Genomic DNA, 18,344 nt, shown 5'->3' on the forward strand with positions numbered 1-18,344 from the left:
ATCCAGTCAAGCTTAAAACCCACAGAGTGGGAGCGCCATTCAGGAAGAAGGAGGGCTTTGTAACTATGTCCACCTGCAATCATAACTCAAAGCACTTCAAAGATGTTTACAATAATCCTTATGCTTCAGACATAAGGATGCGATCACCAAGTGTTTCAGAACATTCTCACAGTAGAAAAAGGGTAATTATTTCTAGGATGTCTTTGTTGCCGGAAGTTAAAATACAAAGCACAAAGATTGTCATTCCACAGTTTTTAAAAAGTAACAATTAGCCCAATGTCATGATGCTTAATCATTCATAAACTGGCCTTCACCTCTCCAACCCCCACCTCCCTTCCACTTAAAAAAACCCTCTGCCAAATAACCGACCTGGCCCACGTGTTCCCCTAACGCAGTGGGCACATTACCACCTCCACACCTGGGCGTACACCATGCCCTCTGTCTGATGACCCTCCCTCACTCCTCTTACTGCTTATCACCTTCCAGACCCACTCAAACCCTTGCTTTTCCCAAAACCCTCCTCACTGGCTCAAGCCCCGGGTTCGGAACGCTCCTCTCCTCCAAATGCCTAGACCTCTTACACTTCCTTCTCAAAGCTGACTTACAGAACCTTAGCATCTTCCTTCTTTGGGGGATCCCTGACTTTTTTTTCTCACCAGATGACAAGTCTATTCAAGGCAGACATTGTGTTTCCGGGGCCTCGTATCCCCCTGCCCAGGACCTAGTAGATTCTGAACAGTCATTGTTGATATAATAATGTTTAAGTTATATAACAACCGCAAGAGAAAGGAAAACTTTCCTTTGACTGCTGACACATCAAGAATAAACAAATATTATAGCTGTTTAAAGCAGTTGGCAAGCAGGACTCAAATGGCAGATGTGTTTCTTTGCTCTTTATGACATGTTCCAACAATACGGAATGAGAAGGCAAATCTGATACTTCCTAAAGGGAAGTGAAGTTTACAAGAGTGTTGTCACATAAAATCTCAGTTCCCCACACAATAACCTACTAAAGAGAAGAAAAGCATTAAGTCATTCTATCTCCGCTTTCAAGTAAGGAACACAAATGTACTTATTTGATAATGCTGCCAAAGTACCAATTCCTTCTTAAATAGAAACATCTCTCTCAGTGTACATGGTATATTAACTACCTACACGTGCTCCTAACCATAAATGGTACCAAAGGGCAGTTCTTCAAGGCAACTCATAACTACTAGAAACATCTTAAGTATCCGTTTATTTGTATGGTTTAAAATCAAAAGTTATATGACATTTGCATTAGAAAAAAACTCTGTCAAAAGAGTCATTTTATATATACACACACACAGTCACTAGTACCTTTTGATTAGTGCTAATACATTTATGCTTTTATGAGATGGGAATAAATGGTGCCACTGTTCTCAAAAGTTATGTCATAAATCAGCTGTCCCACTATGCAATTATATTTATTATAATTGCCCATGACAAAGACACTGACTTCTTAAGTATTCCAAGTATAAACAATTAAATAAATTAGTCAGCATTCTTTTACTTGCAGGTTAACAGAAATGGCACTTGAAGCAGCACAGGTAAAAGCAAGGGGGCATTCACTGAAAGTCCCTGGGACTTATTCATAATAAATTAACCGTGTGCCTTTCAAATCAAAGTGGAGAAGTGGTCAGAAGTAAGAATACAGAAACCAGCTGAATTCATAATCAGGAAGGAAGGAAACATCTTCATATGTTGTCTTAACCCAGAAACTACTAATCAAACAGACCTCTCGGAGCTCTTGGTTTCCCTTATGTCCAAAGCCAGAACTAGGAATGTAAAATTAAGTTAGATCTCCTTAGCATCGGTCAGATTACTAGACACATGACAGGTAACCTCCAAATTATTCCAAACTGAGGTAAGGTATGGCTAAGCCAAGACAAACTGGTTCTCCCAGGCAGAGCCTTGAACACGTCAGACACTGTTTTAAAAAAAAAGGAAAAGAGCACTCTGGCTAACAATGAACTCCCCTTCATATATCATAGAAAAAAGAACCAATGACATGAGGGGGGAAATCAAATCAAATAGTCAATAATTTACCAAGAGTTTAATTTTGTTGTGATAGTGTGTTAAGCAACTTATATTATGGCGAAACATTTAAGATGCATCATGTGCGAAGTTCAAGAGTTTACAATATATGCCAAAAGAAAGGACATACACACTAAACTAGTGAGTGAGTCAGTATAGACTGTTTCGCTAAAAATACAAATTAAATGGTATAGTAAAAACATGCTGAGGAGGAAAGGGAAAGGGGGAGAGAAGTTTAACTAGCTGGAAGCAATGACACAAAGAACAGCTTAAGGACGGCAGACAACCAAAATAAGGGAAATTAAGAAAAATTGAAGGTACGCAAAATCTTCATCTGAAAAACGATACTGATTCCAGTACGGCTCCCAACCGAGAATGAACGCGAGGCTCAGCACGCAGGCGCTCTGCCGCCTCCTGCAGCCCTGCTCAGCACCGCTCCCCGGCCCTCCTGGCCGTCTGCTGGACCCAGGGCGGGCACCCCCTTCCCAGCGCCGCCCAGAGTGCTCCCCAAGCACTGCCGCGCCCTTCCAAGATGCTGCACAAGTAATTCGGTAACTGCACCACGGCTGATGAACAGGGATGTTCATCATAGTAAAAAGCTGAGAACTGCTAAAATGCTCACTCATAGGGAGCTAGTTAAATGTACTATAAGCCACCTATGCATGGAATGCAAGTAACAATTACAAAAACGATGGAGATGTGTATTTGTCGATGTGGCATGGTCTTGGTATACTGTCAATCAAATCAGGTTTCAAAATGATATTTGTAACGATCTGTTTTAGGGCGAAAAATGTGTGTATCTAATGTAGGCATAGAGTGAGTATGGCAGAATACAAAAATCCCCAATATTAATAGTATCTCTGGGTGGCGATAATATTGATGAGTTTTCTACTCTTAAGGATTTTCATATTTTTAAAGTTCTTTCCAATTAACATTGTTAATTTTTATAATTTTTAAAAGGTATTTTAATTAAAAGGCATTAATTACTAAATACCCAATTCAAATGTCATCGGCTCCTGAAATCCTCCCTGGGGCCAAAGTTGGTTTACAGTTGTTCTTATGAAAAATAATACAATAATTAACAAATAATAATACAAGAATAAAGTCTGTTTCAACTATAAAGCTTTTTTGCCCCACCCTGTAATCTCTTATAACATCAACCACGTTTGTTTTGAAATTATAACTTTCTGTGTTCAGGCTTGACTGTCAACTCCCAAAATAGAGTAAGCCTGTCTTATTAGTACGGAAATTCACCTTCACAACCAAGACTCCCAAGTATCCAGCCAACTACTGAGTGTGTTGATTTAAACCTAATGCAAGGCTGTAAAATTTACATATTTGAAGACTACACACCTAGTAGCTCTCTAACCAAAAATTCATCTATCTATGTTCAGAAATAGCATAAGGTCCATTCTGGGGAGAGAAATTATAAATCAGAATATTTCTTTGTTAATTATTACCTCTACGTTTGTTTCAAAGTTACCAAAGATACCCTTATTCAACTCGATTGAGACAGAGGTATTTCCTAATCCAGAGGCAAGTCTCTCAGACTTCTATCCACAACTTTCCGATGTTGCAATAACCCAAGTCCATCCCCAACCCAGTAGGAACTATAAGTACCTATTGAGTAAGGAAGAAATAAGGAAAATAAATGTTTTAAGATTATGTAAGGGAATTGACATAAACGAATGTTTTGAAATATCCAAGGCATTTTTTTAAGGTTCAATGAAAAATGTGTTTTGAAAACTAAGTGGGTGAGATTTAAAATAAAAACCACCACCACAATCTTAGCTGTTACGTAGCAGTTTCAGGCTTCAATTGTTCCCTTCTACAGAGTAAGGTCAGAAAACCGAATAAACTGCTTCTTAGGAGAAACACTGAGATATCTAATCCAGTTGCCTTTCTTCCCTTCGTTTTATTCCCTAAATTTTAATTAAGCCCCTATGAACTTTAAACTGCCCAGATTTTGTTTTGTTTTGTTTTGTTTTGTTTCTCTCTCTCTGGAGACAATTCACTTTCATTAAAACTTAATTTCTGAATCAAAAAGCAAAGCCTCATGCCGTAGCCAGGACAAACCCTGGCTGCTAGTCCCTGCCGTGTCACTGCCGGAGGAAATGGAGAGCCGAGAGAGGACAGGGGCAGAAGGAAGTTCAGAAGGGAGGAAACAGTCTGCCTTATCTCCAGGCATTGCCACGCAACAACCAGGAACGGGAAGGGGTTCGGGGGCCAATTACAAACTGAGGTAACAGCCTGAGAACTCCAGTCACACTCTTAAGAAAAGAGGTTTAAATTCTAAATTGGTCTCAGCACTTACCTTCAATTCCAGAAGCTATGTGAGCACGACGACGCGAGTTGACAAGCAAGAATTCAAAACCAAACCTTGCTTTTATCAACCCAACCGAAGTCTTAGCACCAGGCTGAGACAGATAATTGAACATTGTGGCTTAGCTGGAGCCAGCTCATACAAATCCACTAGAGCCAACTGTCATATTCTCAGGATTTTTGGCAAGCCAGTTGTTAAACACAGCCATGATTAAAGGTCAACTTATATAAACATACAACTGAAATAAATGATATAAAAACAAAGGAAATAAATACTCAAAAATTACCACTTCCTATTTACTATTACCTATGCTCTTGATGGGACTTGCAACTACTTTACATGGTTGGTAGATAACTATGTAATGGTGTGCTCCTGCATAACATTTCCCAACTCTGCTGGTGGTGACTTTTGCTGAAATCAGCCATGGTGGGAATATTTACACCACAGAAATCAGCAAACACTATAATCCCATACCTCCTTCCAAGAGGGCCAGATCTTAACCCACCACTGCCTAATAGTAGCTAAGGAAGTTGAGCTGGCTAATCTTCTGAGTCAAAATAAAGGCTTGTAAACTGTAAGTCAAGATACAAATATAAGGAAGGAAAGTAACTACTTCTACTGTGCCCTGTAATGTACCAATCATGACACAAAGTACTAGCCACACAGTCTTTGACCTGTGTATTGACTCATATCAAATCCAATATACAAATGAGTCAACTGAGGTTCAGAGAGTGAGTAACTATTAAAAAGCACAAGAGCAAGAGTCAGAGTTATGAATGTCTGACTCAAACATATATACCCTTTCCACCTGGCTACTCCACATACTAACACTATCATTATCACAATAAAACCAAAATCAACCACATAAAATCGCCTGATGGTTAGCAAACATTAATAGCTTCTGAGGTGTAAATAGTGACACTACACAAAGAAGAATATTGGGAGAGTGTAGACAAAGAGCTCAGTTTTATTCTTGTTCACTAAGTTTATTCATATCTACCCCCAAAATGTACCCACAATATGCGGGTAAGAAATGGGGCCCACAGAACCAACAGGACCAAGAATATTTGTATTTGAGAGGTTTAATATAAAAGGATTCCTCTTTTAAACCTTTAAATATTTCTGCTCTATCCACCAAACTGATGTACCCAACTTAAAATGACACACTCTACCAGGAAAGAATAATTTCTCAAATGTTAGCAAAAATCTTTTGAAGTACTTCTGATAATTAGTTTTAGTTTCTCCTTTACACTTTTAAGTTATTTGCTTGTGCTATCCTTTTCCTGTGGTTTCTTACAGAAAATTCACCTAGTAGTCAAAAGAATTCTGAAGGGCTAACAAAAATTTACTTACTGATTACTTTTTAAAATTCTTGTCATCTTGGCTTCCTGTAAGTTACCGGCTTCTCCTGCTGTTCCAGGACATTTCCATCACCTGTCGTAAGGAGAGAAAAATGGGATCAGTTATCTGTCTAATACAGACCATTCCTTGGTTTCTATATTAGTTTTTTTCCTTTCTTTATACCCCAAAACACAGAGAAAAACACATTTGTCTCTTCCTTTCTCTCCAAAATCAGAAAGGAAGACGAGAGTAACATAAAAGATCAGCCCAAGAGGAAAAAAATTTAAAGGGCAGTATTTCTACTGTTGGGATTTGGGATGGAGAACCCCTAAAATACCCACCCTCATGTTTTCGGGATACAGACTTTTAGTCTGTTTCCTGGGAGGGAGCAGTATTAAAGTAGCCCACTTTCTGTCTCTCCCCAACTCCTTTCTTCCCTCTCCTCAAAAGTGAGTGACTAATTTGGCAGGGAGGGCTAGAAAAAGCACTGGCTCAGTGTGTGGCCGCTGCACTGAGCTGGGCAGCAAGGGCCACCTGGAGCCAGCTCAGCTACACACAGGACGCAGGACAAGGGCCGCCTGGAGCCCAGCGGCCGGCCAGCGCGCTCGCTCCAGCTTCTCTCCCGCTGTCCCTGGGTGACAGGTCAGGGATGCGAGGGTCCAAGGCGCGTTTTAGACAAGGAAGTAACTGACTGTTCTCTAATTCTGCCTTATCAGTAATTAAGCTGCTATCTATGTTGATTCCCATTCGAATCCCTGCTCTGTTTCTCAAATGGATTAAAACTTCTAGGATGGGAAAAGTGAATGATTAGGCAACCCACACCATCAAAGGATAGGTAAAACCTTTACAGTGCAGAAGTTAAACCTTGGTTCAAAGTCCTACCACTCACTAGCCACCTGACCTTGGGAAAATGACTTCTTTCACCAGCCTCAATTTCTTCATTTGTGAAAAAGGATCACACGTCCCCTACTATACTGTGTGGTTGTAAGGATTAAATAAGATGAAAAATATAATCTGCCAAAGTCAAGCATGCTTTTGTCCAACAAGGACATTATCCCAGCACCAGGAACACCCAACAATGCCCATGACCAGACTTGCTGCTTTGTCCTTATGTCCAACTCAGACACTGGAGATTTCTAATTCATGAAATAATGGAATATGCCCAGCAAAATGCCTTCATGTTTCTAAGAGGAAGACATTCAGAATATTTTACTTTTGTTTTTTAATTTTATAACATTATACAACCTAGGGATAGAAGGAGAGAAGTTCTGCTTTCTTTCCCTTCACAGAAGAGCACTAAGTGAAACACTCAACTTCTCTACCAGGCAGAATGCAACTATCACTCGTTTTATATGCAAAACATCTAGCAGCAAGTAGACAACACATAAAACAGAAACCTACCATCTTTCCTCACCTGGGGCCTCAGTGTTAAGTCATTCAGAGAGATTAGTAATAACTGTAAAATGGTTTCACACACTGATGTACCAGTTACAGAATAGACAGAAAGCTCAAGTTATCCAAACCGTTAGAGTGTGTTTGTGTATTTGTGCCTGTGGCATAGAGAAGGTAGAAAATGAAGCAAACACCATGTAAACCCAGAGAGTTTCCTAGTAACAAAGAAAGAACTTGCCAACATCAATAAAAATAGCAGGGAAGGGCTGACGAGTCAACGGCTCCTGGATTACACCCAGGCTGAGAGGAGCATGCTTATGGCTAGCTATAGCTTTGGACGCCTGCTCACTTGGCGTGGGAGCCTTTTAAAATGATGGGAAATGCAGAAAGCTTTTTTATAGGTTTAAAATAATTAGGCTTGAACCCCGCCTCTGCTATGTAACTGCAGTGTGGTCCTTGCCAGGTAATTTAATCCTTCTAAGTCTCAGTTTCCAAGTCTATAAAATAGGGACAATGCATACCTACCTTGGAGATACTTATTTAGATTAGACATGATGCATTTCAGTGCCCATCGCAGAATATGGCCCCAAAATATAATTGCAATTATTACGTTTACTAGTCTAAGTATGACAGTCTATTAAATTCATGGTAACCATTGCAATCATGGTATACGGTTCATTAAATTCAGACTCTCCCTATGTGAATATTTTGGAGAGAGATTCAAATTATACTTTTGACATCAATAGAAAACTCTCCTATGTTGTTCTGGAGCTTTAAATTAAAGTCTCCATTTTAGTTGATAGCCTTCACTAATGTGGAAACAGAAAGCCCCAGCTATGCGTGTGTTAGCATTCTTCATACCAGTACTGACTGTTTTTTATGATAAATTCTTGAAAGGAATGAATCATTTCCATCAGTGCTAATTCTTCTGGTGTACACAGTAATGCCAAGAATTCAGCAGGGATCTGTGGGACATAAAAGCCACCCTGAGAATGGCAGCACCCTATTTATTACCCAGGCTAGCTTCATATTACAGTCTCAGCAACAGTGTGGATTTGTCAGCTATGTTTTTAAAAAAAAAAAAGACATACAGGTGAGGCAATACCAACACTTAAACAGAACTTCCTATCTGTAAAAAGTGTTCATGGACCTCTTCGAAGTCATGTGATTAGGACTCACTCCGAGGATGCTGACGGCTGAGAATACTTGAGTATTCTTCTTTTCCCTTCAAAACCAGTGTACAATTATTGGCCACAAGAAAATGTCTCAGTACAGTTTAGTCACTCCTGATTTCTGAACAAAACCCAGTTTATTTTCTACAGTGGAAAAAATTTTAATAGGTTCAAGGAATCAAATCTCCTCCTCAAAGATGGTAATTTCCCATCACTATGGTCATTTAAAAATATTACAAAGTGACTTCAACAACCGACTTTAATGAACTAACCATTTGGCACAAGTCCTGGACGTAGGGAAGGGAGTATAAGTGTTTGAAACAGTCCATTTAAAAGAATGCAGGGCAATGGCAGTATCACCAAATGGAAGCAATTAACTTAGCTGACGCATTTAAGAGGACGATCTGAATGTACGGCTCTTGGATGGGATTATTCAAAGCCAAGGAGTTCTTAATCATCTTCACATTCAATGTTGCGATTCCACCATAGTCACACAAAAGCCTGGCTGAAAAGACTACACTCCTTTTTAAATGTATGGTCTCCTAAAGGGCGAGGCCAAGCTTGCTGCCACAAGGTGGGAGGAAACGGGTGGGCATCAAAAGCAAGAGCATTTCAGAGCTAAGAGGCTAGAGGATGACATCTGCACTAAGGCCACAGAAGTGGATAAAAGCTCTTGCACCCACAAGACGTAATTGTTTTGGATTCTTAGGTTCTAGTCTCCTAAGGGTTTGGGCTGCCTCCATGGAGGCAGTGCCCTGTGGTCATTAAGAGCATGTGTTTTGCAATCACACAGAACTGCATTCCCCGTCTGCCCTGAAGACCTTGAGGATATTGTTTCATTTCTCTAAGCCTCAGTTTCTTCATCTACAGCAGAGGCGGGGAACCTTTTTTCTGCCAAGGGCCATTTGGATATTTATAACATCATTCACGGGCCATAAAAAATTATCAACCTGAAAATGAGCTTTGAAAAAAAGCTCCTACATTTATTGAATTTCGAGTCCTGCCTGTGGTTGCCTTGGCAGGGCCTGACCAAGTGATTTCAGCCCGTGGCCCGGACATTCCCCACCCCGACCTACAGAATGGGAGTAGCAGCAGTGCTACAACTGAACGCTGCTATATGGGTTCAAAGACATCATGCCTGCAAACAACTGAAGAGGGCCCATGGCAAACAGTAAGCACTTACTAAATGCTGTTGCTACTGCGAGGAGTGTACTGCCCTCATCCTTAGGAGTCAAAGCAGGTACCAGGGATGATGTCCGTAAAAGAAGAGCTGTTCTAAGCTCAGATGTGCTCCCAGCCACTTCACCAGGAGACCAGAAATGGCTCGAGGTAGTTTCATTCAGCAATAAAGCACAAATTGCTCCTCTATCTGTGCATATATCTTGGGTGAGAGTCGCAGCAGCTTGTTGGCCAGTGGGAAAATGAAAAAGGTAAATACCAGCCCTATATACACAAAACTCAATCTCTTGCTTGAGATTCCCCAGCTAACACAGGGCAGAGCTGCGACTCAAACCCGGGCAGTCCGCCTTCAGTCCTTGCTCTCAACCACTGAATGACAGTGTCTCCTCAGCAAGGAGGAAGTCCCTCATTAAGGACTGAGGAAGACCAGAGCAGGCCAGAGAAAGGCAAGAAACACCCAAGAATGACTGAACAGGGACATAATACAAAGGGGAAGTGAATCGGGCCAAAGAGTAACAGGACCAAAACAGCTCATGACTCTAAAAACAGTCCTAGCAAGAGATCCTAAAAGGATGCGCTGTGAGAGTGATCTAGTTTGGAATTCAGTGCTTGCTACAGACAGCAGTGACCAGGAGACACACAAGCTGAGACGATCCCACTTAGGTCCGTTGTATAAACCATATTATGACTTAGAAACACCGCTAGGGAAGGTGTCACACATTCAAAATACCAGCTGTCAGGGAGGGCAATCAGCATGAGAGCTGCTTACCAAGGCAGAGTTTCTGCTATCCCTTTCTTCCATTTCTACAGCCAAAAAGAGAAAGAAAAGCCATCACGGCTGTTGAATTCTCTGCAGGTGAGAAGGAGGGAAGAAGACAGAAGGGATAGAAAACGTTCCTAGTTAAGTAGGAGAACGCACAGAGGAGTAAGGGTGAAGAGAAGCCATACTCCTGCCAGGCCTCCTATGCAGTAGGCTCTAGAATGGCCCCTAGGACCCCGTCTCTTACTATCCAGGCCTGTGTAACCCCCTCCCCTTGAGAGGGGGTGGGGCCTGTGACTTGCTTATAGCCAACAGAATGTGGTAAAAATGATGGAATCCACGTGGTTACAGCACATAATATTGTCATGTCCATGCTGCCACAAGATCCTACTCCTTGCTGACTCTGAAGAAGCCAGGTCCATGTGGTGAGCTGCCTATAGTGAGGGCAGCCTCCAGCTGACAGGTAACGAGAAACTCAGGCCCTCAGCCCCAGAGCCCCCAAGAAGCTGACAACAATCATATGGGCTCGGAAGCAAATTTTTTCCCATTTGAGCCTCAGATAAGGCAGGAGCCTGGTTGACATTTGACTGCAGCCTTGTAAAGTACCTAGCTACGTCATGACCAGATTCCTGAGCCACAGGGACGGTGGGACAGTCTGTGCACTGATTAAGCTGTGAAGTTTGTAGTGCTATTGTTCTGTAGCTCTAGATGACTAACACAGAAGGGAAGTGAGGGAGGAGTCCCTGTGCAACCACATGTCCTTCTGAGCAAGGAGGGGAAGGGGGAGAGAGGCTCTGTCAAAGGCCAGAGCCTGGAAGGCTGACCCAGGGATAAAAATGTCTCTAATTTCTAGGTTTATCATTTGATTCTCCCTTTATCTCAAAAATGCAGTGCTTCTGGTTTTAAAACTACATTTAAAAGGGCTTTCATTCAGTAATATTGATTTTGTGCTACCGGGATATTTAATGCAGATAATTTAAGCTTCATGCTTTCTTACTCAAACTGTATGAGTAAGAACAGTTTTCCATAGTGTTGCCTGAGCAAAACTTTCAAAGTAAAAACAAAAGATATTTATTCCATAATAAATGTAAAAGCAAAATTAACTTTGTCACAAATACACATAAGTGAAAGAAGTCAGTCACCTGGCACCACCAGATTTACAGAAAAAAACAAATGACAGATACACTGGCATTTACCTGCCCTGGTGCTTACAACACTCCTGCTGTAGGTAGGGCAGCTGTAGCATTATCTCCATTTTTAGAAAAAGAACCTGAGGCTCAGAGAAGGACAGTGACATACCTAAGCTTACTTTCTAAGTGGCAGGGCTTGACCTGAAACACAGTTCTTCTAGTGGAGCCAGTTTGTGCTTTTTTACCTCAAGGTCTCTGAGAAGTGAGAAGTGATGGGAAAAGCCTCCGAGCACGAGCAGTGATCAAAACCGAAGAGAAGAGCCGAAAACAAAGACTAGCAGCGATGCAGTGTGATGTGACGCCATGTGATGTGTCGCCCCACTGATTTACTAGCACAGTCTGGATAACTGGTGAAAAAAGAGAAAAGAAAGAAAAATCAGACAACCAAGGCGACAAACAGCACACTGGCTGTGGAAAATATTAGAAGCACCAACCAAAACATAGAAATGATGGGAGGTACTTGGTCATGGACTATTCCTAAACTAGTGGTTAGCAAACGTTTTCTGTAAAGGACCAAAGAGTATATTACGTTAGGCTATGAAGGGCATATGGCATCTTTTGCAGTTACTCAACTCTGCCATTATCGTGCAAAAACAGCCATAGGTAACATGTAAATAAATGAACACGACTGTGTGCCAACAAAATTGTATTTATAAAAGCAGGTCTAAGGCCAGATTTGGCCTCCAGCTATAGTTTGCTAACCCCTGGCCTAGATGGTCACCTGGCCTCCACAGGAAACCTATGAGATACTAAAGAAGCAAACAGAAAGATGCTACAGCCACCAAAAAAAAAAAAATCTAGGGACAACATAATCATTCAGCTGGCAGCAAACACCCAGGGGATACTATTCCCACAAGCACCTAGTCTGCACAGCCTTTTGATTAAGACACTGAAATGATGCATTTGTTCAGTCTTAGTTTATCTGAAGTTATTAACATTCAAAGAAACACTATGTCTATTAGGACTCACATAGCAGTTAAGCCCGGTTATATTTTACATGGATGATTATGGGAAAAATCACCCCAATGTTCCAAAAGTAACTATGAAAGAAAACTGTCATGAACAGAGGCAACTGAATGAATCCTGGCTTCCATCTCTGACAGTTCCTTCCCCTGGAAAACTACCCCTGACTTTTCCTGTCCCATTTTCCTACCTAAAATCTTACTCCTCATTAAAGTATCAACTTAAACATATTTTTCTCCAAGAAACTTTCCTCAAACATCCCAGATGTTTGATGTCAAGACACCTGCCATACGCTCGAATGACATGAACTTATTACTCTCAGGATACCTATGCTCCCTCCCCAGCTAAACAACTGCTTCCTGGCTAGACCATAAACCTTGGAAAGCTGCCTTGCTCAACGCCAAGTACAAGGATGGCAATGGGAAGGCTTTGGCGTTTCAAATGACACTACGCTGAGTGACTAAATATATAGCTGGAGATGATTAGCAGAGCATGATTTTGCAGAGCAACTCTGGGGCTTTTCTAACCTAGACCATGTATGATGCAATAAAGCCGGGGAGAGATTATGTCCAGGTCCCAGGAAGTAAACTGCCCCTACGTTCAAACAGAATAAGAGCACGCCACCCATTCCTAAGTTTGTTAATGTAGAAGCTGCAAAGAAGTTTCTCTCATGCTCATCAGTTAAACAAAGTAAATGTGGTTTCAGTTAATGCTAAAATTTTCATTATTGTAGGCCCCAGCATATCCAAAGATATTTAGCTGGATAGATTTAAAACAAGTATCTGCACAATTTCCTTTTGTTTAAATAAATACAGCATATATAAAAGCACAAACGTCCACACACATATTGAACTGTTTGAACTAAGTGAGAAAAAATGCATATTATAAAATACATACAGTGTGATCCATTTTTATAAACTAAAACAAACAAAAGACCCTAAAAGAATGCCTCCCATACTGGTTGTACCGATTAGAGGGATTTGGATTAATTTCATTTTCTTCCTTTTCACTGTCAGTATTTTCTTCTTTTTATACCATGACCACATATTTTTGTAAAGAGTTTTTTAAAAATTTATTTCAAACAAAAATCTCTTGCTGATTAGGCAATACTTCAAAGCTGTTAAAAAGAAACATAACACACAGGGAAAAGGGGGAACAGGGCAATGCTGTTATTCTTTAACATAGCTTTGCTGACAGAGCAAAAAAAAATGTTTCTGACCTCCTTAAATGTTCACCCATTCCTACCAAAATCATCATGACGGTACATTTTACCACAGTGAGAGCATCAGCAGACAAAAGCAAAACAGTTCCAATGCTGAGGGTGTTAATTTCAGTTTCGAACTACATTTTTACTTACCTGAAGCACAATATATTTTAAGTTGGCCTAATTTCTCTCTGGTCTTGACCTCAGAACTGTGCTAACTTACCTAACCAATTTCAGTGACCAAAATGCATGAGGGGCAGATAACAAACTTTACAAGTGAGATGTCCTCTCTTAAAGGTTATTTATATGGATCAGAAATTGGCAGCCAGACATTAGGAATACTGAAGTGGTTACTTGAAATTTATTTCCAGTGCCTACACTGAGTCTTTAAATACATATACTAAGTATGTTAAACTTCAATTCACGTGGTTATCGAGCATTAGCCTATTTCTGAATCAGAGAGATTACCAAGTTTCCCATCATAGAGTGTGCTTTAATATCTTACATTTCTGTCCTACCAGGTTTTTCTCAGTGGTTAGAGCATCAGCAACACCGACTAAAGGGTCCCCGGTTCCATTCTGGGCAAGGGCATGTACCTCAGTTTCAGTCTCAATCCCCGGACCCAGTCAGGGCACATACAGGAGGCAAACAATCGATGTGTCTCTCTCACATCGACGTTTCTCTCTCTCCCTGTGACTCTCTCTGAAAAGCAATAAAGAAAATATCCTCGGGTGAGGATTAAAAAAATAAATAAATAAAAATAAAAATCCTTTAAAAAAATATCTTACATTGCTTTTCACAAATACTACGTATTTCATAAGTATTGTCTTGTGTTTACATTGGTGAGTGACAACAGTCTCATCCATTATACATGACTTGAAGATATTTTTAAACTCCAAATGAAAATAAGATTTGACACCTCTTTACAAGATCTGAAATAAACCACACAAAACAAATTCTTTAAGAGGTTGTCTTTATGATGACAGAGTTGCCCCCCATGCAATAACAATTACAAACTGGGCACAGGTATAAAAATTAACTTTGAATGCACTAGAAAACAACCAAAAGAGGAAGGAAGTAGACGATCTATACCCCTCATAAGAATATATAAATGAAAACTGAATCTGTTGCCAAAAGACCTACACTGCAATGACTGCTAAAGAAAGCTCTTCAAACTGAGGAGAAGTAATCCAAGATGTAAATTGTAATCTACAGAAAATAATGAAGAATGTTGGAAATGGTAAATGTGTAGGTAAAAATGAAAGATTTCTCTTAATTTCTTTAAGATATAGTTATTAGATCTACTGTATCAAGTATTGTATGTGTATATACACATACTTTATAAATGCTACATTAAGAGTAGAATACTGTATTGTATAGTTTGTATCAAAGGGACATAAAAGACATGAAGACAACAGTGCAATGGCTGGGGGGTGGCAATTGAAACCATATTGTAGGTTTCATATCTTTATACAACATATAATAAAATATTAATAATAAAATATTAATTCAAAAAAGACTTTCTATTAAGGATGAATATTGAATTCTGCAGAGAAACTACAAAAACAATAGTGCAAAGAGGCCAAAGAGGTATAGTTGAAAAGTTGAGAGAAATTACAATGTAACACTAAAATATATTCAATTAAACAAAGAAAAGGGAGAAAAGGAGATAAAGGATTCAAAAGTGTCTCAAGGATGGGACATTTAGGAAAAAATGAAATGGTAGATCTGAAACTAACTGTATCAATAATTATAGTAAAAAGACTAAACTTTGCAATTAAAAGGCAGAGACTCAGAATACATAAAAAAGCAATGCTCAACCATATACTACCTACAACTGATGCATTTTAGGTTCAAAGACACAGATAGATAAACAGGTGGAACAGGATACACCAACATGAACTCAATACAAAAACAGACAAAGACAATAGAAGAACACTATAGATCTATATCACTTAGAACACATATATGCAAAAGTCCTCAACAAAATACAGCATTGGTAGAAGACACACGGATAGAACAACAAAGCAGAGCAGAGGCTAGGAATAAACATTCGCATATATGGTTAACTGATGTTTTTTTGACCAAGGTGCCAAAATAATTCAGTGGGTATAAAGACAGTCTCTTCAACAAATTGGGCAGGAACAAACAGATGTCCATATGGAAAGAATAATAAATCCTGACCTCACAGAGAAAAACCGTAAAAGCTAAAACTTTAAAGCAGGGAAACAAAGGAGAATGTCTTTGTGACCATGAAGTAGGCAAAACATATGAATAAAAGAAAAAACTGATAAATCAGACTTTATCAAAATTAAAACTTCTGCTTTTTAAAGACACAGTTAAAAAAACAAAAGGCAACCACCAAATTGCAAAATATTCACAATACATACATCTGACAAAGGACTTCTTTCTAGAATACATAAAGAACTACATATTATAATTCAAGAATTAAAAAGCATAAAAAGTCAAGAATTAAATAGTCACACAACGGGGTGGGGAGTGGAGGAGGGTGGAGGGAGTAAATGGGGGGGGGAGGGGAAGACATCTGTAATACTTTCAGTGATAAATCTAAAAAAAAAGGCCATACAGTCCGATTTTTAAAACACCAAAAGACTTGACTAGATACTTATAAAAGAAAATACAACAATGGCCAATATATACATGCATGAAAAAAAATGTTCAGCATTATTATCATCAAGGAAACCACAGGAAGCCACAAGATACCACAGTACACCCACTAGAATGCTGACATTGAAAAGAATGACAACAGCAACTGTTGGCAAAGACTTGGAGCATATTGGAGCATGTCATACACTGTTGATGAGCATGTTTAATTATATAACTCCTTTAGTGATGCACTTCTAAGTACATCCAAAAGAAATGAAAACATATTCCACAAAGAGACTTGTACAGTAATGTTCACAGAATAGACAAAAACTGTAACCCACCCAAATGTCCATCAATAGGTAGATGGATAAATTCACACAATGGAATATTACTCAGCAACATAAACAAACTATTGATACATGTCAACAAGTATGAATCTCACAAACACCATTAAGTGAAGCAAAAGAAGCCAGACATAGCAAGTACACTCTGTATAATTATGTAAAGTTCTGGAAGAGGCAAAACTAAGCCCTGTCAATAAAAATCTCTGTCCATAGAAATTATCTTGTGGGACAACTGACTGAAAATGGCACAAGAGAATTTTCTGAGTGATGGAAAAGTTCTGTATCTTGAGAGAGATGTTGGTTCACTGAACTGTTCAATTAAAATTTGTACATTGCATAGTATATAAATTATACTTGAATTAAAAGAAAGTTCACGAAAATTTATGTGAATTGGTTCTGAAGGAAATATAGTCTCCCACAGCTCAACACTATTTCTCTTCTTGTTACCTTAGCAGATGATTTCTAAAGCAAAAACAGGTGTGTGTGTTTAGTTCCGTCGTGCCGTTTTTGAAATATACACCCAATAAAAGCAAAGGAAAAAGAGCTATTTTCTGCTTCCTATGAAAATACTCTTTGAATATCTGTTCTAACCAAGAGGAATTTAAAGCAATCTATCCTTTAGGTTTTATAAGTTTATTTATCCCATTACTAATTTAAAGGTTACTTTTTACAACACAGCGGCGAAAGGACTAAAAAATAAACTATAAAACGTAAATCCAAATGTTCTAATATCTTACTCAAAAATATATGTTAAATTCCTACTGTAGTCCAGGTAAAATGACAGTCACTAGGAAAATGAAAAAGGAAAACATACACCCTAACGTTGAAGAGTTCTAGTCTGGTGGGAGAGGTATCCATAGACAATTACCTTAATGTTACAGAACTGTTCTCGAATGTACACTAGTAAAGACCTCACTTGGAGAAAACACATTACTTCTTATCTATCCGTCTAAAACCACAACATTTAATATTGATGATTAATATGTAAGAAATAAACATAATAAATTCAGTTATCCCTTTCCTTAAGAAAGAAAGAAAAACTTACTTAGTAACAAACTACATATAACCATGTTTCTTAGCTCAAGGAAAAATAGCACATGTACCTTTTAAAGAAAATTATCCTACCCACAGCAAAAGGGATTAGGCAACTATGTCTTGAACTACTGGCCCACATCCTCCATGCCAACCTCACAGCTAGTCTGGTTGTCCCATGCAAGGTAAATCTGAAGGCTACTCCAGCTATGCCTCAAAACAAAGAGATGGGTTGGGTCAGTTCTCACACTCGGGAATCTAATCGTGATACAAATCCCTTCCCTTCTATTCTCGCCTGAGCCTACTTTTTTAAAAAATTGATTGAGAGAAACTTGGATTTGTTGTTCCACTTACTTCTGCATTCGTGGGTTGATTCCTGTATGTGCCCTGACCAGAGACTGAACCCACAACCTTGGAGTAGCAAGATGATGCTCTAACCAACTGAGCTACCTGGCCAGGGATCCTGAGCCTACTTTTATCCCCTACTCCACTGAAACTATCCATTTAAAAATCAACAATGACCTTCAACATTTGCTAAAGCCAATGGTCAGTTCTCGGTTCTCATTTTTAACATTGGACTAGGTTCTTACCGACACTGACATTCAGTGAGTCTGACTAAAAACACCAAACAGCAAATCACTTTGGTCAGAAGTCTAAGAATGTGTCAGGGTTACTTAACAGTAGTTAATATCAAAGTCACAATACCATAAACAGCACATTGGTTGACTCATATTTTATCCAAATAGAACTTTAAAAATGGTTTCTTCATTTTGACCAAGAAA

The 18,344-nt window shown here is 39.3% G+C and overlaps 1 protein-coding gene across 13 annotated transcripts in view; it reads right to left on the reverse strand.

Annotated features, from left to right (window-relative positions):
• Positions 1 to 18,344, reverse strand: part of SGMS1 (sphingomyelin synthase 1) — a 225,450-nt gene that overhangs the window by 81,724 nt on the left and 125,382 nt on the right. For 9 of the 13 annotated variants that reach the window (XM_081157514.1, XM_081157508.1, XM_081157510.1 and 6 more), the window contains 2 exons: positions 11,598 to 11,759; positions 5,732 to 5,812 (listed from right to left, as the gene is read on the reverse strand). The gene's annotated coding sequence lies outside the window, so the exon portion shown is untranslated. The remainder of the gene's footprint in view (positions 1 to 5,731; positions 5,813 to 11,597; positions 11,760 to 18,344) is intronic. The other 4 variants (XM_081157505.1, XM_081157515.1, XM_081157506.1 and 1 more) reach the window with 1 other exon arrangement.

The sequence above is a fragment of the Miniopterus schreibersii genome (assembly GCF_964146895.1).
Source record: "Miniopterus schreibersii genome assembly, chromosome: 14".
NCBI lineage: Eukaryota > Metazoa > Chordata > Mammalia > Chiroptera > Miniopteridae > Miniopterus > Miniopterus schreibersii.